The following is a 22,645-nucleotide window of genomic DNA, read 5'->3' as shown; positions in this document are numbered from 1 at the left end:
CATTGATATTGATGGTGTGTGAAGTCACCGAGTCATGGAAGGATGAGTTGGCGACTCTAATAGTGTCTTATCATGATGTTTTCTCCAGAGACCGCTTGCTTGTGTGGAGGTGAAAGGACTTTGTACACCGAAATTCATCTGTGTTGATGAGCGCCCGTTCCGCCTCCCTTAGCGCGCGATCCTCCTGCCCCACACCTTAAAGTTGGAGGAAGTTCTTTTCGAAATTGGGAAAGAAAGAAATGCATTTTATGTAATCTGTCGGCGAATGATGCACGTACTCCTTTGTGTAATGGTTTTGGAGAAGGATGGATATTATGCGAGTCGTACTGCTTTCGCTGGCTTTAACGCGAATACTAATCAAGGATGCTCATCCTTTTCCACATCTCCAGCGGACAATGTGGCTGCGTACACTGCTCTTGGAGGGAATCTTCTTTTTCAGACTCTATGGCCTTAGCTTTGTCGGAGTTTTACAACATCCCCACTCCACGTAGTATGAACCAGTCCGAAAACCAGCGTTCACAACACCCATGGGGATTGTATGAATATAACCGCCTTCCCCAGGGCCTGTGTAACAGTCCGGCATCCTTTATGCTCATGATGCTCAGCATTTTTGGAGATCTCAACCTTTTCCAGCCTACTTTGTTATCTCGATGATTTGCTGGTCTTTGCCCGTTCTGAGCAGGAGGCCTTGAAACCGCTTGGAAGTGCTGTTTTAACTAGGTTTAGAGAGCTACGTAATCTGAAGTTGGCTCAAAAAAAGTGTTGTTTTCTCAGCGCGCTCCCATCAAGTTTCTGGGCCATGTGATCAGCAGCTTCTGGAGTTTCTGTGGATGAAGACAGGTAGCGGTCATTTCTGCCTTTCAGAAAAAGATCTAATGGAAGAGGATGAAGCTTCACACCTTCGCCCGGAAGAAACTAAGATCGTTTCTGGGCATGGTTCTGTACTACAAAGCTTTATCCCTAGGTGGTTCACGAATCGCAAAGCCGCTGTTCAGGCCATTCTTTGACGGCTGGACAAACAACGTTTGCAAGAGGCAGAAGCTGTTTGCAATAGAGCTGGCACTTTTTCAGAGAGGTTGTCTCCCCAGACTGGACTCCTGCCTGTGATGTGCGCCTTTGGGATTGAAAGAGCCCCTTGTCCAGAGTGTCGTGACCGTGCTCACCCTGACTTTGGCGCCCCTTTATTCTCTGCACTGACGCCCCAAAAAAACAAAAAAAAAAAAATCGTTGATGGCCTAGGTGCGTGCTTTTCCTCAGTCCCACTGGCGAGGATAAAGCACGTCCTATAAGCCTTCGCAGCAAGGCGTTGAGTTGGAGCCAGCTAATTACCCTGCGCACAGTGGTAGTTCCTGGCTCTCAAGTGGTCCATTTTTCCTGTGACAAGTTCAGTCACTGGCTTAAAGGCCATGAGTTCACTGTAATGGACTGACGACACATACCGCTCACGTATATCATGACCAAACCTAAGTTAGATGCGTGTGAGCAAGCGCTGGTTTCGACAGCTTGCCCCGTACAACTTTAAAATCAGTATGTCCCTGGAAGGTTGAATGTGGTGGCAGATGCGCTCAGGTCGTGACCCTTTGTCAAGCCTGTGAGTGCAACGTCCTTCTGTCTGAACATTAACTCCTGAAACTGCTAAAGCACGTACACAGGATGGAAGATGTTCTGTGTGCAGACAACTTTGTCCGTCTTACCTGCCAGCCTCAGTACACTTGACCCTAAACTCAACCAAAGCTCTGAGAGGGATATTTTCCATGACTGCTGAAGATGTGTCGTCCTATCTTTGTCATCTTGTGATGAATGTGGGATTTCAGGAGCTGTATCCAGAGCAACATCCCTGGCTGATCACTTGAGTTCATGAATCCCGACTGTCCAGATGTAACCCATACCGTCTTATTGTCTGAATTGCAGAGTCATCAGCACAATGATTCAGTTGATTTCGAGGGTGGCCTTTTCTGTTTGGCAGAAAAGCGTCAGCAGGACCTTTCCAGGCTTAGTGAGGCGGACGAATTGAGGATTTGCATGTTTTGAGGTTTGTTGAAAAGCAGTGGAACAAACCTGTTTTTTGCTTAAGACATTCTCTACAGAGGCTGTTTTAAAGATCCTTTCACAAGGCATAAGAGGGTTCAGTTTGTGCTGCCTGATTCCCTGAAACAGCAAAGCTCTTTTTCGGTGTTAATGATTGGGGTGGTGTCTGGTCACCAAGGTCAGCCACGTACTCCCTGTCCTTAGCCTCGCCAGAGATTCATTGGCCTGGGATGGAACGTGATGTGCGTGATGATGTCAAGGACTTGTACTCGTTTGTCCTGAGTAAAACAGCCAGAGCCAGCAGCAAGAGCACCCCCGTGGAAGAGCATCAAGACCACTGCCCCTTTGGAAGCTTCGATTTGTATTGATTTCTGGGCTGCTGACGGATAGGAACAAGAAATCTGTGGATGTCTTGGTAATAACAGATCATTTCACCAAGCTAGCACACCGCTTTTCCTTGTCATAACCAATCCGCTAAGAGTGTTTGGCTAAGAAAACTATGGGATGGATTCTTCTGTGCCATCTATGGCTTTTCCTCAGCGTCTCCATTCAGATCAGGGAGCCAGTTTTGAGAGTGAGCTGATAGCAGAACTTCTCGATCGAGTTGTCGCGTGTGCGTGTTAGACAAATCACGAACTTCTCCGTACCATCCAATGGGAAATGGAGGAAGTGAAACAGAAAGGTTTCAACAGAACAGTTAGGGAACATGCTACGATCCCTTCCTCCTAGATCCAAACAAAAGTGGCCCACAGTTAGTGCAAACAATGACATTTGTGTATAACTGCACTAGGCCCATGAAAACAACTGGTGTTTGCCCCTTTTTTACCTGATGTTCGGGAGGGTGCCGAGATTACCTGTTTTGACCTTATGTTTCAAAGTGTGCTTCGTGATGAGTCCATCTGTGATTACAACGACTACGTTCAATCCCTTGTCAAAGATTTGCAGTCTGCTATGCTGCTGGCTCAAAAGAACTCTGCCGCAGAACAAAAACATCAGTCTGATCAGTACAATAAGAGAGTCAGAGGTTTACCTTTGTCGGTTGGTGACCATGTTCTCATTGCAAACAAAGGCTGTAGAGGTAAACGGAAGCTTGCCGATAAATGGGAGCCCAACATGTATTCCGTTGTTTCGTCCAACCCGTCTTTGCACATTTATAAGATCTGTGACACATCTGGTCGAGAAAGAGTAGTGCATCGGAATCTCTTGTTGCCAGTTAACTTTTCTCCCTTTGCCCACGACTGAGTTTGATTTTGCTGTCAGTGGAAATATGGGTAATGGTACATCTTCCACACCTTCTCGGTCTGTGTGTGATCTGGCTGATTCCACAATGCCAGTCACTGATGAATTGTCACATGCGGGAGTCTCTGTCTGTAATTTCTCATGTAGCTGGCTGTTTGTGATGAAGATCCTGTTGCTGCTTTGGTCTCATCGCATTCTTCTCGAACCCTTTCTGAGGCACGTGATGATTTATCTGTTGTTGACTTGGGCAACTTAGCTAGTGCCCGCTCTCACCCTACTGATCCCAGAGATCACTATACTACCAGGTGTGGTAGGTAATTAGACCTGTACGTAGACTAATTGAGTCAATGGTTCAACTTGAAAACTTTGATAGGTATGGAATCTGGATCTCGTGTTATTCATGTTTAGGAGGTCAGTGTATTTGTACTGCACTGTATTTGACACTAGGTGTCATTTCCTATATTTTGTCATGTTCTGTGGAAGGTCTGAGTTATTCCAAAGTGTAATGGGCACTTTGTGTATGTCTACAACATGTGTAGAGGTTTGGCCAACTTCTTTCATATTTGTATCCTGTGGTTGGGTAGCTTTCAATGCTGATTGTCCTCACTGATTGTTTGGTGTGTGGACTAAGTAATTCTTGTGACCTGTGTACAGAGTTTTCCCATGTTCTCATTATTTTTGTGTAATTCTAGGGGGGTGAATGTAAGGGTATAGAAAGTATTTTCATCATATGTAGAATTACACAAAATGTTCAAACGTGTACCCTGATATGCCTGTGTGTGAACCTTCCCCTTTAAATTTCTGACTGCAATGTTGTTCTTAATTTCCTGTCTTTGCACCCCTCTTCCCTTCTCTGCACTGTCTCTGCATGGGAGAGGTGGGTTTCTAAGAGCTCTAATTAATCCAATTACATCTTTTTATTTTAAAGTACTTCTGTATTTAAAAAATCTTTCATATACATCATATATGGGGCATTATTTTTCATGTATATGATTATTTTTGTATTTTCATTAAGTTTAATCACTTTTCTGTCCGATGTGAACTTTAAGCACGTGTTAATTGATTGCACACTATACATTCATTCTTACAGAAAACGAAAGAGGGCGAATTCACACAGTCTAAAAAATAATATTGTGTCTTTATCAGGGTATGCTGTTTTGTTACCAATGTTGTCAAATACATTTCATTTCATTTCATTGTTTGAATGTTTTATTTCTCTCTGGGCTCTGCCCTTTCTGCACTGTCTCTGCATGGGAGAGAAACGAAAGAGGGCGAATTCACACAGTCTAAAAATAATATTGTGTCTTTTATCAGCCCTATCAGAGAATAAAAGAAAAAGTCAAGGCTGTCATCTGATGTCCGTCTGGTCATTTCATGAAGAAAACAACGCAGACTACACCGGTTACATTGGCATCAAAGAAATTTTGACATTTTAGTAAATTTATTTTTCACTAGGGCATACAAATATGTGTATATATTTCTGCATTCACACAGGCAGGAGAATATTTTTCTAACCAATATTCATAAACAACATTTTTCCATTATTGGGGTATTTAGTTTTTAGGGTTTTTTTTTTTTCTTTTAAAGAACACGTGTACATGTAATTTTAAAGAAGTGCACAATTACAAACATCTCTACATTTATTGTGGCTTTGACTTCCAGGTTAAGTGCCTTTGGATGACTACATGGATGGGATTTTGATGCTAAAGGAGACGCTATGTTACACAAAATATTAAATTTAGTTAAATTTTATACTTTTGGGCACGCTCAACCATGGAGAACAAGCAGCAAATTAAATGTGCTTGTCAGGTTTAATTTTGTCATCCAAAGTGAATATTCACATCACCTCAGATGTGTCAAATATACCTTCGCAAGAGCTTCTCACTCTCAGCTTATGTGGAGTCTATTTCTATGTGTATAAGATATTCATTTCTGGAAGCCAGTTACATCTTTTTCCCTATACACTTTTTTTTTTATCACAATAGAAAATTAAGTTCTGGAATACAAACAATAGAAACAGTTACCAAAATTTTACTTCAAGAGACACTCAGCAATGACATTTCAGGCATTAATATGGACATTTTGATTTGACTTAAAAATCTTGCAAATTGCAGGACAAGACAGTGAGAAAATAACTCTACATGAACTTCGAGAAATTATATGATATTGCAAACAAACAAACTAACATTTCACCCCCTCTTCCATTTCTACCATAAATAATATTACACCTCACTTTCTTGCTTTTTGCTGAGCCACAGTATTGCATTACAATATTGTGAGCTTTGAAATCAAAACATCAAGACAGAGAAGCAACTTTAGAAATGAGAGGTTCTTTCAAACGTAACCAAATTAAACAATTAGCAAATCTATTAGCACAGTTTTGTAATTTAATTTTAAAAGAAACAACCTCCATTTCTAAATTTAATTCTGTGTCTTGATGTTTCTATTTTAACTATGTTTCTATGTCTTGACTTACTTTGTCACTTGGTTTTAAGTAAATCATGAGCATGATTTATTAATTCGTTACCTCGTATTAAGTACATTGTGTGCACAGGATTTACTAATCTGTTCTTTTTTTGTTAGACTGATTGATGAATTTGTGAAAAGGCTACATCCCCATTACAGTCCTGTCATACTTTCTTCATAACAAGCAGCAATAGAGGTCTTTTCTCAGTAAGCAAAAAGGACAGTGGGTTTATGAAATGTGTAGCAGTAGTTTCGTAAAACTTACCCCACGATGAAGTAAAATGAAAATTTGCCAAAGTAATGAATTGTGTAAAACATTCTCATGAAGCTTTAGTTCAAACAAGGGACACGAATCAGTAAATCATCAGGGAACTAAGTTGTTAATTTGTGGCCATAACCATAAATATTTTTCTCCTGCATGTCATGTCTGGGGCTCCGTAGTTTCACCATTAGCAATTGCATTTGCCACTTAGATTTTGCAACACCTTAAAGGTGCAGCTTGGACACATCTTCAGTGAAGGACCCAGGGTCATAAGGTGTTTCGGGTCTTTGATCTTCAGACACCCTCACCTGGGCGACCCCAACCAGGGTTGATCAGGCCCCGGTTTCCAAGCAGCGCGCTACTCCATACTTCTCCCCCTTTTGATCCATAACCACCTTGAGGCTTTTTCGGCGGCGGCCTCACTGATGTTTTTAGTGGCTCTTCTTTCACGCAACCCTCTGATGCCAAGGAGCCTGAACGCCTGATACACAGATTGACTTAGAAAGCCCCTGCAAGCCCACTTCTATTGGCTCACAGCGGGCCCTCCATCCACTCCCCTCTGCATGCCTCAACCAACTCAAGATATTTGGCCTTCTTCTTCCTTTCGAAAGCCTCCTCCATCCTGTCCTCCCCAGGGGACAGTAAGGCTCCACTAGCACGATTTGCTTTGTTTGAGTCAGATGTTAAGACCAATCTGGCCTCAGTGACGTCCTTGCTATGTGCTCTGGGGAACTTTAACTGCCTCCCAACAGTCCGCATGCAACTTCAAATCTCGGGCCATGGCTAGCAGTCCGGTTGAGGCCTTACTTTCTCCCTGAGGTTTCTCCCCTGCCCTAACAAAGGAGATGTTGTGCCTTGCTGGGACTTGATGTTTAGACTCCCGGATTGCAGTGGCAGATGGGATCCGCTACTACCTTCAGCACCTGGTTTATGACGCCACGTGTACCTCCCCTCTCCTAGTGCTTTAGGGCAGCAAACTCAGGATGTGCTCCAGGGAACCATGAGCCGGGCACAGAGGGCATGTTGGTGTTTTCCTGCTAGGCCCCAGGTGTAAAGGTTAGATGGACTTGGGAGGACATCATACACCCGACTGAATCAGGAACTTAAGTCTTACAGGTTCCAGACTTACATAGTTCTGTCCAGGTGATTTTTCCCTGGCAGCTGCATGATTCCAATTGGCCCAGGATCCTTGTTGGCGCATTGCCACAGTCCTACTTAGGCGCTCCTCCTCCACCTCAGCACGAATCTCTCCCTGCACCATCTGGCGTCTCTCTCGTCCTTGGGCTTTGTCCGTAGCATGGTCTTGTGTGTGACAGCCTAGACCAGCTCTTCCCACTGCCACAGAGCCAACTAAGACACTATGTCTCAGTCTCGCCTCTGCCTGGTCGACTGCCTCTTGCGCTCGCCATTTCCTCCCTGTTCTGACCGTGATGCCAGCGGAAGAGACTCTGGTGTCAGCCGAGTCTCTGTACAGCAACACCTCCCTGGCTCTGGTGACTTTGAACTCCTTGGTCAGGCCAGTAAAGGCAGCTGCATTTGTTGTTGTGCCCATGCAGAGCAATGCTGCTCATGCTCTTCGGCAGACCCAGCCATCTACGCAGGTATTGGCTGATATTACGTTCAAAGCCCTCCACAAGTGATACTGGGACTTCGTAAATCAGTAGTGGCCACAGGAGTCTTGGCAGGATACCATGCTGGTATATCCATGCCTTGAACTTCCCCGGAAGACCGGACTTGTCCACCGCTGATAGCCAGGTCTTCGGCTCCATGTGGGCTGCCTCCACTGCTGCCTTGTCCTTCAGGGTGCTGTCGAAGATCTTCCCTAAGCTCTTTCACGGGCTTTCTCTGACACTGTTGGAATAGTGATTCCATCCACATAAAAACGGTGTTTGTCCTCCACTCTCCCCTTTCTCAGAACCAAGGATCTGGACTTGGCTGGCTTGAACATCATTCTTGCCCATGCCATAATCCTTTCCAGACCGCAGAGGAGCCAGCTGCACCCTGTCACTGATGTTAATGTGACAGTCAGATCGTCCATGTAGGCTCGGATTGGTGGTTGGCGAATGCCGGATCTGGACAGGGGGCCCCTACATTCCACCTCAGCAGCCTTGACCAGCATGCTCATCGCTAGGGCAAACAATACCACTGATATGGTGCAGCCTGTGATAATGCCCTTCTCTAGTCGGGTGCCCCCCGCATATGTTACTTTTCCCAGAGGTGAATCTCAGGCTGAAACTACTGTAGTAGTCCCTTATGAGTTCTATGATCTTCTCAGGAATGTGGTGTATCGTCAGAGCTGTTGTCACCAGCTTGTGTGGAATTGATCCGTAGGCGTTCGGCTAGGTCAAGCCAGAGGACTGCTAGGTCTCCGCTCGATTTTCTCTCGCCTCCCGGATCAACTGGGTGATCACTCCTGTGTGTTCCAAACAGCCTGGCATGCCTGCCCTTCTGCACCGAGTGTCAATGTAGGAATTCCTCATGAGAAACTCAGATAATCCGTTGACAAGAATCTTGAAAAAGATTTTGGCTTCCCACACTGAGCAGAGAGATGGTGCGGAACTGCGTGATGTCACTCGCGTTCTCCTCCTTTGGTATCCAAACACCCTCTGCGTGACGCCATTGCTGGGCAACCTTCCCCCTACCCGCCATACTACCCTGATGAGTCTCTCACAGCCTCTTCAAGAGTCTCGGGCAATACTTATAGACTTTATATGGCACTCCACTTGGGCCCGGAGCTGCGCTGGTACGTGCAGTTTGTACGATGTCCCCTGACCTCTGCTAAGGTGGGCTCCTTGATGTTAAACTGGAAAGAGGGCTTCTTCTGGTGGGGTGGATAACTCTCTGCAGGTGGCCCGCAGATTTCTCCTCTCTCCTGCTGTCGCTGTATTTATCACTGAGGTACTGATTGATCTCCTCCTTTGGGCATTGCAGGGTCCCACTCCGCTTCTGCCCCCAGCAGCTGCTTAGTAAAGCTAAAGGGATTTGCAATGAAGGCCATTCGCTTGCGAGCTCTCTCTCTACCTCTCCTCCTGTGCCTCTCAGCCCGCCGTAGAGAGATGAGTTTCTGCCTCAGGATGTCCCTGAGCTCTGTCAGGGCTGGCTTTTCCCTCGCTCGCTTCGCTCTCTTATACTGACGGTGTAGGACCTTCAGCTCTTTCCTGAGCTGGGAGATCTTGGTCTCACGCCGGTTTGGCCTAGCGATGATCTGAGCCTTCGGTACTTTGATGCCAAATCTCTCTGCACCGATGCTGATGATTAGTGTACTCATCAACTGCAGTCGCTGATCAACTTCTCCTCTGCATGATGCATCTAGAGTAGCCTCAATATCCTCGTCAAACTGCTGCCACTCTGCCTCCTTGTTTGCAGCAGGCCATAAAAACCCGACGGTGTTCTGATGGTTTGCTAGGTGTAGCATGTCGAGCATGGAGGTTCTGGACACTGTGGGGTGACTCCGGTTCCTGCTCCTCCTCCGTCTCACCAGGGTCAGTGCTTAGCACTGGCTCTGTGCGTTGCTCCACTTGCTTCCTCCTTGTGCAGCCCATCTTGGCCTGGTGGATCCTCAGGCCTCTGAGGTTCTTACAGATCTTGCCACAAAAGCAGGTTGCTGTCGTCGTCGAAAAACCATTGCGTATATCAGGTACCATGAAATCCATCCGTTTGGGGTGCTCATCCTCCCCCCCTCTCGGGCACCCCTGGGGGTATCTTTCTGTAGCAAGATGTGGTTGCCCCCTAACGGGAGCTGCAGCTCAGGGTGCTAACCTTTACTGCAAACGATTGCCGTCTGTCCGAGCTGTCCGCTGCCTCTCCAGTCGTCACCATACTTTTTCACGGTCGTCATCCAGCCTTTCCTGGAAGTCACTGGCTAAGCCAGTTATGCTAGATTTTGAAACACCTTAAAGGTGCAGCTTGGACACATCTTCAGTGAAACTATGCTTAAACTATGCTATCTAAAATCTCGCTTATATGTACCGGCAGTTCATTTCTTTTCTTTTACACTGAATTTTTCAGTAATTTATCACACAGTGTTGCCCAATACCTACATGTTTTTCTTGTAAGTCTAGGTAGAATTATGCTGAAATACTGAAAAGAAAAACCGAAAAGTCTTCAGTTTTGTAGAAACTTTCACCCACAATGTCATTGATTCTTGTAAAATTCAAAAATGGCACTGAAAATAAGAATAAAATAGTATTGCAGTTACAATATTTATGAGATTTAAAATTAGAGACATCAAGACAGAGAAGCAACTTTAGAAATGAGAGGTTTTTTCTTTCAAACTTAAATAACCAAACTGAGCTAATAGATTTGCCACATTTAATAACTACAGGATTAAAAAAATAAATGCAGTTTGAAACATTATTGAAATATATTTTTAAACATCTTGCAAAAGGACTACAGTTGAAAATTAGCCAGCTGGCTAACTCTGGCACATATACAGAAATGTTGATTGATGTGTGGTGTCCTTTAAACAAAGAAAAATTAAATAAAGAAAAAGTAAAGTAAATATTAGCCTATATATATCTAAATATACATGTTTCGTGTTTTACCACAGAACCCCAGCAAAAATAGTCTATCGTCATAAATAAATAAATAAAAATTAATAAAATTGATGTTAATTCCAAAAACAAAGTGGTATTGCCATTTATTTGAAGTGATCACTGTCAGTTTGTGTGAGCAGCGCCCATATTAACCGGTTACTGAAAGCCTATTTTTTGATGCACATCACACACTAAACTCAGCAATATAAACATTTTTAATTAACATTAACCTTAAAAATCATTGTCAACTTATTAATGTTTGTACAAATAATAGTGCATTTCACTTATTGGTAATATATTAAACTTGCTGAGTGTTTATGATAATTAAATTGTTCAATATAAAAAAGCACAAATGATTTTACTGTTAAACATCTCATCTATCTTTATTTCTAAGTGAATTAGACATTAAAAAGGTCATTCTTCTTCATTTAATGAACATTGAGAGCACAGACACCTGCACTGTTGCCCTGGTTCATTACAGTGCCAGATTAGTAAATGTGTTAACACTATTAAACTCATTTTATAATTGCACTGAAGTATTATGTATATGCATCTAATTACCCTTTGTTTTGACCCACATTATATCGTTCATTGGGGGGGAGGGTATTTTAAATGTATTACATCCACATGAAATGACACTCTTATATTTCTCCACATTTAAGGAGGCAATTTTAAATAGGAAATATAATTGGGAAAAGCCTATCAGAAAAAGGGGAATCGTCTGTACCACCAGGAAAACCACTACATCTGTATCTCATGTCAATGTTCAGAAAACATGATAAAGTGCACATATTCAGGTATTAACATAACATTTTTGATTGGTGGACCACACCCCACATTATGATGTCACAGGAGGAGGAGCCAGTTATAGTAGTGAACTTCATATAAATTTGAGTAGGAATGCATCTGAGGATCCAGAGATAGTACATCCTTCAACGCAGGCAGAATGTCGATCTACAGGGTGACTGTATCTACTCATGTACAGATGCGCGCTAAGACAATGAACAGCATTTACCTGACGCTGATGGACTCAGAGAAGCAGAGCAGTGGAAGAACCCTGGTGAATAAATCCTGGTTTTCTCCTCTTAAAACGGTAAGAACTGTAAAGACTTGATTATTTTAAGTTATTATTATTAGTTCATAATAATTATCCACACATTATCCAGCCATAACATCCATTTGTCAATAAACTCTTATCCCACAATTTAATAAAGATCCCCTCTCTAATAGACAATTGCCATCCAATCACATTGTTGAATAATGAATAATGAAACGATTAAAGTATGTTTGGAACTCTATCATTCAAAAATCGGCTTTAGTAACTCCTGGTTCGGTGACGTTGGCGGTTAGTTAAAATGTTATATATACAAAAAAGAAAAAAAAACAAACGCCCTTCCACTTTCAAATGCTTTTTATCTAGCAAAGTTCTTATTATGAGTAAATATTTGAATGAACATTAAAAAGATTCAACATTAACAGATAGATTTCACAGACATTTGACAAACAGAAATTGATTGAGTCCCTTAACAGAGCGGGGGTCAATATCAAAAGCAGCAGTCAGTTTGTGGTGTGTCCAGCAGCTGCTTTAAATTGCATCTCATCCTCATGGACTGAACCAGGGTTGCCAGTTCTTGCTGTGAGTTGTTACTCCACTCTTTCATAAGACACTTTTCTCGAACACATCTCAGGGTACATATGTGGTTTTTGCACAATCAGCTGTCCTTTTGTCTACCTGTAAATCATTTATGATGCTGCAGTTTATTGCTCTGGCCACATCTGCCGTTCTCATGCCTCCCTGATGCAGGACTATGGCATGTTCACACAGGTGATCAGGACCCCTGGACATTTTTTCCTCCTGGTGTTTTTCAGTCAGTAGAAACGTCTCTTTAGTGTTTGTGGAACTGTTTGTCTACTGCCTGTAAAACTGTTAGTGTCCTAAGGACACTAACCACAGGTGCATGTGCAATAATGGTTATTAATTTTAAGAATTGTGTATACTGAAACAGGGATGTTTCTTTTTTTGCTAGTTTATAAACAGAAACAGCTCAGTCAAACAATGTAATGGCACTTCACCAAGATTCTCTTTAAAGGGTCATGAAAATCCCCTCTTTCAGTTCAAGACTTTTAGAATCTCCTCTGCTTTAGGGGTCTTCATGTTATCATTTCTCTTTTAATATAATATAATGGCCCTCTTAATTTTTTACTTATTTAGTTTTATTTTTTATGTTTCATTTTATTATTACATTTACATTTAATCAGTTAGCAGATGCTTTTATCCAAAGCTACTTACAATTGAGGAATACAACAAGAGATTCATCATAAAGAGGCTAATAAACACAGGAAGTGCTCGCAATACAAAAAGTTTTAGCTGGGAAGATAGTTACACCAGTCAGGAACGGTTAAACCGAAAGAGACGAAATATAAGATTTCTCAGAAAACTCTCAAAATATTCAGAAATCCAAAAGAGACTAGTAATAAACTTACACCAAAAATTAACAGTAAAACTGGATTCAGCATTCTGGATAGGAGTGGGAAGATCCAGAATCCGTGGAACCAGCAAGGAATGGTTAATGAAAATGTTCTGGAAAGTGATTTGCGCCTCTCTGTGGTGGTACCACAAGGCGCCTCTCACTTGGAAATCTCAGGCTTCTGCAGGGGGTGTAGATTTGTAAAAGTGAGTGGAAGTAGGAGGGTGCTGAGCCTGTGGCAGTTTTGGCAAGTCTTGAACTTGATGCGAGCCGCAACTGGTAGCCAGTGCAAGGAGATAAAGAGAGGTGTAACATGGGCTCGCTGAAGACCAGTCAATCCACTCCATTCTGAATCATTTGTAGAGGTTTGATTGTGCGTGATGGAAGTCCAGCCAGGAGAGAATTGCAGTAGTCCAGCCTAGAACTGACAAGGGCCTGAACAAGAAGTTGTGTAGCATGTTCTGTTAGAAAGGGCCTGACTTTTCTGATGTTGTGCAATGCAAACCTGCAAGATTGAGCAGTCTGTGCAATGTGGTCTTTGAAGGTCAGCTGGTCATCAAAGGCTACACCAAGATTTCTTACTGAAGTTGATTGGGTAATTGTAGAAGAACCTAGCTGGATGGAGAAATCATACTGTAGAGTTGGAGTGGCAGGGAAGACAAGAATCTCAGTCTTTACCAGGTTGAGCTGTAGGTGATATTCTTTTATCCATGCCAAGATGTCCGCCAGGCAGCCTGAGATCTGAGCAGCTACCATCATCTGGTTGAATTAAAGATAGAGCTGTGTCATCAATATAGCAAAGGTAGGAGAAACCATGCGTCTGTATGATGGATCCCAGTGATGTAGTGTATATGGAGAAGAGGAGGGGTCCAAGAACTGATCCCTGAGGAACCCCCAGTGACAAGTAGTGTTGCTTTCATCAATGCAAATTATCACTAATATATCGTCATCAATGAACTTTTTATCATGTGATGAAAACGAGAATATTGCATTATAAATGTATAATGCAATATTGTTGACAAATAAAAACGAGACTAAATGTGGTTTACAAAATAAAAACTATGCTAAAATGCCTCTTCATTTTCGTTGACGAAAACGAGACGAAACGAAATGTTATAACATTATGTTGCCTCGTTTAGTCAAGTTATTATTATTATTTTGAGGTATTTCTGTTTCCTGTGTCTCACTTCAGGCTGCATCAGGTCGCACTGTGCAGACGCGTCGAGTATAAATCAGCCTCGACACAGAGAAAGGGACCAATGGGCAGCCAGCCGGGGTTCGTATTTGGGAGAAAAATTAGCAGATTTTATTTTATTTTATTTATTGTTTTTATATATTTTATTAAATTTATGCGTGTGTACTTCTAACATGTTTGGTTGGTAAAATAAATGTTGTAAATTCAATCCGAGCGTCTTCCGTGTCTGGAATGGATGTATTCTTGAGTCTATAAAGTAACAATAATATAATCAGATAACCTTGTTTTGAAATGGGTTTGGCTAAAAGAAAATGTTAGTTTTGTCTATACTACTAGGTACTTTTATTATATTGACCGGGGTTAAATAGAATGGCATTACTAAAAAAGTCATCAGTTTTCGTCGACTAAAACTAGACTAAAATGTCACATTTTTCATAGACTAAAACTAGACTAGACTAAAAACAGTATGAACGTGACTAAAACTAATAAAAACTAAAATGACAGCTTCACACAAAGAAAATTAAAACAGGCCGCCAAAAACAACACTAGTGACAAGTTTTTTTTTTTTTTTTTTTTTTTTTTTTTTTTTTTTTATTATGCAAAACAGACTATTACAAGATTTACAAAAAACAAATTAAATGCAAAAAAACAAATTCAGAGACCGACATAACATACATATCAGTACGATTTGTGTGTGTGTGTGTGTATGTGTGCGTGTGTGTTAGTGTAACTGGATGAGGGAGTAGAAATATATGAATAAAGGTTCGTTAAGGGGCTGTAGGGAAGTACAACAGACTTAACCAGAGAGGAAAAAAAAAAAAAAAAAATTATAAATACACATACATATATACGCACATAACAATAGCAATAGTACTAAAAATAATAATGATAATAATAATAATAATAATAATAATGATGATGATAAATCCAATTAATAAGAAAAGACAAATGGTAATAATAGTATTAGCAGTCGTAGTAATGATAAACAAAAAAAAAAAAAAAACATATATTAACAAATATTTCTTCCAGAATGAGGGGGAGGTTAAAGGATCAGGAAAAGGACAAATAAAATAGTAGTAGTAGTAGTAAGAAATATAATAATAATAAAAATAGTAATAATAATATTGACACAGCCATTGAAAGTAATGATAATAGTAGTAGTTGCAATAATAATAATAATAATAATAATAATAATAATAATATTGATACAACTATTAAAGCTGCCTCTGACATCCCTCATGGCCATGGCATATGATAGACCCCCGCCAGCGTCAAGTTGCAAAGGGGTTATCAAGGTGAGGTGCTTCGGGGCCCAGGGTCACCAAATCCTAACTCATTCCCAGCCGTCCCAGACATGCCACGCTTACCCTGTCTTGTGTTTTTTTTTTTTTTTATAAATATGGCTGCTTTCATTGTTATACTCATGATATGTTTGTCAACTAGTGTGTAATGCATTTAAAAAAAGTATGGCGTGTAACATGGAGCAGCCCAGTACAAACCCCAAGCTGCCACGCCCACACCACACTTACCCTATGTGGTGTTTTTTTTTTTTTTTTTTTTTATAAATATGGCTGCTTTCATTGTTATACTCTGATATGTTTGTCAACTAGTGTGTAATGCATTTTAAAAAAGTATGGCGTGCAACATGGAGCAGCCCAGTACAAAGCCCAAGCTGCCACGCCCACACCACACTTACCCTATGTGTTTTTTTTTTTGTAAATATTTTTTTTTGGCTTGTTTATGGTCCAAATGACTGTGTGTGCACTTCATCTAACATGTGATGTATTAAAACAGCGAGGCAAGTGCTGATCCAGCCGGAGACGAGAAATCCCAGGTTAAAAAGTACAAGCTGGAGGGCGAAAGCCCAAGGACCCCGGCCCCACATCACACCCACCCACAGCTAATCAAAACCATACATGGTAGGGACCAATATGCTACAGCCAGCCCGGGTCCAGAAGCAGCAAGAGAGAGAGAGAGCGAGAGCGAGAGCGAGAGAGAGAGAGAGAGTGAGAGAGAGAAATTTCAATATAATCTTATGTGTATTTTTTATATATTTGATATATATATATACATATATATATATATATACACATATATATATTTATATATATATATATATAGATATATATATATATATATATTTATTTATATATATATAATTTTGTTGGTGTTGTTACCTCTTCCTGACCTTGCTCCCCCCCCCAATCATGTGTGAATATTGATGGTGTATAATTGAAGATGGCGTCCAGACAAAGAAGGTCAGTGGATTCATGACTGTTAGGAGATAAGGAGAGATAACCAAGAATGGTGTAGTTTCTAGTATACTATTTTGAGTGGAGGTAGACAAGTTTTTCCATGGATATGTACTCTATTAATAAATTTTTCCAAGTTGTAATGTGTATGGTGTTCCTTGATTTCCAGTTCATGAGGATAGTTTTTCTTGGCGATAGTTAGAGCTACTAGGAGTAATTGACTGTTTGTACTGTTTAGATTGATTATGGATATGTCACCTAATATACAAAGGGAGGGGGACAGCGGGATGTGACATCCCATAAATTTGGATAGTGAGTTAGTAACATTTTCCCAGAATTTTTTAACTGAGGTGCAATCCCAAATAGCGTGTAAATAGGTGTCTGGAGTTTTTTTTGTGCAATGTGAGCATGTTTCTGCAGTAAAACCCATTTTAAATAATTTCTGCCCAGTAAGGTGAGATCTATGAAGTACTTTATATTGTATAAGTTGTAAGTTGGCGTTTTTTTGTCATGAAGGTGATATTTTTACAGATTTGTGTCCAGAAAGCGGCATTGGGAGTAATGGATAAGTCCGATTCCCATTTAGCACTGGGTAAGCTTAATGTATTGTCTGATTTGGATATTATTTTATATATTTTGGAGAGTAGTTTTTTTGGGGAGGTTATATTAATTAGCTCTGAGATTGGAGGGGGAAGGTCTAGATTAATTGTCTGAGTGTCAATTTTTGATTGAATAGATGATTTGATTTGTAAGTATTCCAAAAAACAATTACTCCCAATGCCGTATTTCTGGACCAAGTGGGAAAAAGGTGCCAAGTTATTATTAAGGAGGATGTGTTGAAGTTGTGTGATGCCCTTATCTACCCATGTGCGCAAGTTGAGTGGCTTCTTGTTAACTATGAAATCTGGGTTATTCCAAATCGGAGTGTATTTAGATGGTGCAAGAGGTGTGTTTGTGATTTGATGAAATTTCCACCAGGCTGTCAGAGCTGTGGCTATTGTTGGTGTTTTAAAACAGTTATGCTTTTTGATTGTCTGATTATAGAAGGGTAAATCTGAAATGTTAATGTCCTTACAAACTGACTGTTCCACATCTAGCCATGTGCTTTTCTGATGGGTTAGGATGAATCCATTTATATATATTTTGGAGCTGATTGGCCAAAAAGTAGTGGTATAAATGTGGAGCTTCAAGTCCTCCTTGTGTTTTTGGTTTCTGTAGTGTAGATAATTTAATTCTTGGGGTCTTATTTTTCCAGTAGAATTTAGTGATGATTGAATCTAGCGATTTAACACCAGGTGAGGGTGTGGTAATGCTGGAATCATTGTAAATAAATAGTTTAATTTAGGGAGTATAGTCATTTTTAATTACTGATATTCTGCCCATAATGGATAGTGGTAAATTCATCCAGCGATGAAGGTCATCATTTATTGTTTTAAGTAATGGAGAAAAGTTAAGTCCAAAAATCTCACAAATCCACTGGGAAACATTAATGCCTAAGTATGTGATATAGTTGGTGCACAAAGGAATAGGTGGTGTTTGGGATGTCACATCCATGCTGTTGGAATGTAATGTAAGTATGGCCGATTTACTCCAGTTGATGGAGTATTCAGAGATATTTGAGAATGAATCAATGAGTTTAATTGTTTCTTTGTAATGATGATGGGGGGTCTTGTAAATATAGTAATATATCATCAGCGTAAAGACTAATTTTGTGGTGCATGTTTAGTGTTTTGAATTCCTTTAATGTAGCTGTTTTGGGTCGGATGGCTGCTGCTAATGGCTCAATGAAAATGGTAAATAATGAAGGTGACAAGTTGATGTGCTTTGGATCCCTCCCTTTCCCAGGCTACCCTGAAAGACCTACCTGTGAGGTAAGACTCAAATCAGCGAAGTGGGATCCCTGTGATGCCCATTGATGATGAGAGGGTGGCTGATTTCACCATGTCAAATCGGCCGATTTCACAATTTGCAAGGCTTCATCGACTGACAATAATGCTTGTGTCATTTGAATGGCCACTTCTGAAACCTGACTTGTTAGCGTCCAGCTGGTTATTCTGTGAAAGAAAAAAGTGATACCTGGTCGAAAACACACCCATTCAAGCATTTACGCTATGAATTTGAAGGAGAGAGACAGGTCTGGTAGCTATCTGTAGTGAAGTGTCTAGTGTAGGTTTTTTTGAGCAGGTGGGGTTACCTGAGCCTGCTTGAATACGGTGGGGAAAATGCCAGTGAAAAAGAGATGTGTTGATGATGTGTGTGAGTGCTGATAAAAGTTGTAGGAGAAATTGCTTGGAGAATATGTGAAGGGATTAGGTCTAGAGGGCAGGTTATTATTATTATTATTATTATTGCTGTTAATGTTTTAGATATTTTGTTCTGTATGGTTACATACTCTGCTTTTTTGAGATGGAACATACAAAGGAATCAGTGGAAAAAATATTTTTTTGTTTCTAGTCCTTGTGACTAAATTATTTTATTATGTAACATGATTATTATTAATATTTAAATGTAAATTTGGGACAGTTTGTGGCACTAAAGGGTTTGAGATGGAGACGCCAAACTTTCTATGGCTAATGTAGAGTCTGCTCTCTATCTGTCTGCCAAATTTCATAACTTCCCCGCAAGGGTTTCTATGGCCTTGCCATGGACTCAAGAGCGGAAGAGGAACAATGTTAAGAACACTAACAATAACGAGATGCTACACAGATTCAGTGATTGGCTCTTGATAAATTACAAACATTATGTTGTCAGAGGATGAATGAAAGTTAGGTATTTATAGAAAGGTATTGTAACAACTCAGTGTTATGCATCAGTTCTGTTTTATACTAGCATTTGCCCATTTGTTTTTGAATATGGTGTTTCCCAAATGTAATAAATAGATTTAATGTTTTTATTCTTATCATTGTTTATGTGCTTAATTTGATTTAATTTAATGGTTTATTTAAAAAGGGACAGTGCAATTTCATAGAACACATGAATAAACATGGTTAAAAAAAAAAAACCAGAATTAGCCAAAAGGCTATTTTTCATCTGTAGGCCTCTGGCCAAGATTTAAAAAAAGCATTAAAATACGGACAAGAAAATACATTTACAAGTCTATGGCAAATTGACTACAATATAACTACAATATAAATGACACTGTAAAAATAACTTAAAGTACACTGTACCTGTTACAATAATAAGACACACAAAAAACACATTTTTCAAAAAGGCTATAGTATATCAAATATATAATACAGCTCAATAGACTCAGCTTTTAATGTTGGCAGACATAATTGTTAATGAGCCAAATTTTCAATTTTTTTGTAAAGGCCTTGTAAGTGTTGAGCTGTCTAACCTTCTCAGGTATAAAATTCCATTCAGTAGCGCCCCCTCACTGACCAGGCCGAAATTTATCCAAGTTGGCTAGTCGATATTGGTCAGTCAGTCCTATCTGGCATAAAAGATCTGCGAATGAAACTGTGACCACAAACACCATTAACTTAAGTGAATTATGTTGTAATAATCAGCAATATGTGTTCACACATATAACTTTTTTTTTTGAATGTTTAAATGTGTTGACAGCAGTGTTGGGCTAGTTACTCAAAGAATGTAATATATTACTTATTACTAGTTACTCCTTTCAAAAGTAATGTTACTTTATTTATTACTTTCTGGCAACAGTTATTAGTTACACTACTAGTTACATTACCTTTTCTTCAGAGAAGTTGTAACTGTGTATCTTCCACATAAAATTCTTCTAGAATGTCACTAACAACATATTTCTGCCTCATCATTTGACCAAAGTCCCATATTACAAACACTCAGTAGTGATTTATAGTGACATTCAAGTAGAAGTGTTGTATTAATTATCTCATTAATTTTCATGTGTAGCTTAAAACTAATTGTAATTTCTCTCCGTTACCCATATATGATTATATTTTCATTATATATTTTTTTGTAAGAAATAGTTTAATTTTCCAAAAAGATTTTTAATTATAATATAATGTACCATATGCTGATCAGAGGGATGTAATGCCAGAGCAAAGTACTGTACAGCCACAACTTACAGTAGGTGGCCAACCAAAATGAGCTTTTTGCCACCGTGAGTGCCGCCACTGCCGCATCTCCAAAGTGCATTTGCAGCTTTTGACCGCTGAGTGGCACTTTAACCACAAGTTATCAAACATTTTCGCAAATAGCAGTCAGCTTTGCCTCGCTGATGTGATACATTTTGACTGCTGCAGTCAGGGAATATAAAAGAAAAACACTGAAGTGAAAAATATTTAATATTCACAGATAAAAGTTTAGTACATATGAAATTATGTGTGTTTCTTAGAACGAATTCAAGCAGCATAAATGACAAGCCTATGAGCCTTTGCTTATATTTTCTCTAAGTTACACAGTATTATACCATATTTTAGATTTGAAACATTTAATAGATGTGTGCAGTATTATTTATATAATATGAATTATTACTAAATGTCAAAAATATTTTTTTTCTTTTTAGATTTACATTTTAAAATTCCTTTAATAAAAAGGTATGCATATTGGCATGTCACAAAAATACAAAAATAACTAAACTTCAAAAATAATTAGGCCTATATTTGTCAAATACATTTTTAATTTATATTTTAAAATTCCTTCAATAAAACAGCATGCATTTTTGTTATGCACTACTTTGTTATTCGTTACCTGTCCTTTATTTTGACAGATAACTTCTTGGGGAAAATACATTTGTCTGTACACTGATAAAGAAAATAATTTATAAAACACGCAAAAATTTATTAATTTTAGTAAAACGTGAGGCACTGTATAATTTCGCTCCCCATTATTTAGGTCTAATTAAAAAAAGAAACGAATAAATTAAACCTGCACGATTTAGCTAAATCATTGAAACTCTAAAGAATGGACGGATTACTAAAACGTCCTCACGATGCAATGGAAAAAAAATCTGGATAAAAACATACATGACACTTGTAAATAGTTAACAACATAGCCTAGATTAGGCCCAGACTCTGTCGCTATGTATACTATAATGAAATTTGTTTACCCACAGTAACAAATTTTTGTATGCTATTTTCATTTGCTGCATGTTTTTTAAAAAAAAACTCTAAAAAGTTTTTGAGAGGAAAAAAAAAAATGTCATGTATAAGTCACATTTTATTACATTCAGAAATAATAACGGCAGGCCTAATAATGATATAATGTACCAACATTATAAACACTATAGGATATTTGTATTTCTCTTCACTTTACAACAAATACTTTAAATTTAACTATCAGAACAGAACAAGAATTAAAAATATATAATTCTAATGGATAAATATAATTGCAGTATATATAATATAGGCTAAGCTATAAACAAAAAACCCCGGACAAATCCAAACAATAATTTAAAGCTATACATAAGGTAAGGTTGGGCTCTCATTCAGGACAAATCCAAATGTTTCCATATTCGTGATGTTTGCCCATTTTGAAACTAAACTATTATTCATTAGGAAAAATAGGCTTTGTAGTCCACGCGTGTTTCAGTATTGACAGAAAAAAATCATAATGAGCAAAAATTATGCCAAAGTGTGCCGCTGCTCACGCAGAATGGCACGGTGAATAGCTGCGCTGTTTCCAATGAATATGAGGAACCAACGTGATCAAACAGCTGAAACAGATAATACTCCATTTTTGGTCACACAGTAAAGGCAGTTGTTTGAAAAAGTAAAGTTTTAGCAGTTCGAAAAATCAAGAATGATAGCAGAGTTAATCAGAATTATTTCTAAATGCTGGACCGTTCTCATTTCGCTCTGCTTATGGAACCTGAAGGATTTTTAATTTTATTCTTTTGCCAAGAACGAACCGAAAATAAAAAATTCATCCACAAAACCATTTATATAAGTGTAAAGATCTTTCTTTTAATTTTTGATGCATGACTGTTTAATAACAATGGCATGCACAAGAGCCTTTGTGTAAGTGTAAAGATCTTTCTTTTAATTTTTGATGCGTAGACTGTAGCCTAAGACTATCCCACGTTTTGAAATTAAGTCACTGTAATTTTTCTAATGGTTTTTAAGGATGTTACAATGTTATATTATAATGTTATTGTTGTTTTTACTTCGTACTTTCAATATCACCGTTTACAAACAACATTTTACATTTACAGTCACCTGGCGGTAGTTTTGCGAATGATTTTAACACGCGACTGATTGCAGTTAATGCCGCGGCCC

At 39.3% G+C, this 22,645-nt stretch overlaps 2 pseudogenes; one reads left to right on the top strand and one right to left on the bottom strand.

Moving 5' to 3' along the window:
* Nucleotides 1-1,724: 1,724 nt before the first annotated feature.
* Nucleotides 1,725-9,748, bottom strand: LOC122140874 (annotated as a pseudogene).
* Nucleotides 9,749-11,476: 1,728 nt separating this feature from the next.
* LOC122140872 overlaps nt 11,477-22,645 on the top strand; it is a 35,735-nt pseudogene continuing 24,566 nt past the window's right edge.

Source organism: Cyprinus carpio, chromosome A4 (assembly GCF_018340385.1).
Source record: "Cyprinus carpio isolate SPL01 chromosome A4, ASM1834038v1, whole genome shotgun sequence".
Classification (NCBI taxonomy): Eukaryota; Metazoa; Chordata; class Actinopteri; order Cypriniformes; family Cyprinidae; genus Cyprinus; species Cyprinus carpio.
The sequence above is the reverse complement of the archived record's forward strand: the minus strand, read 5'-3'. Positions and strand labels throughout refer to the sequence as shown.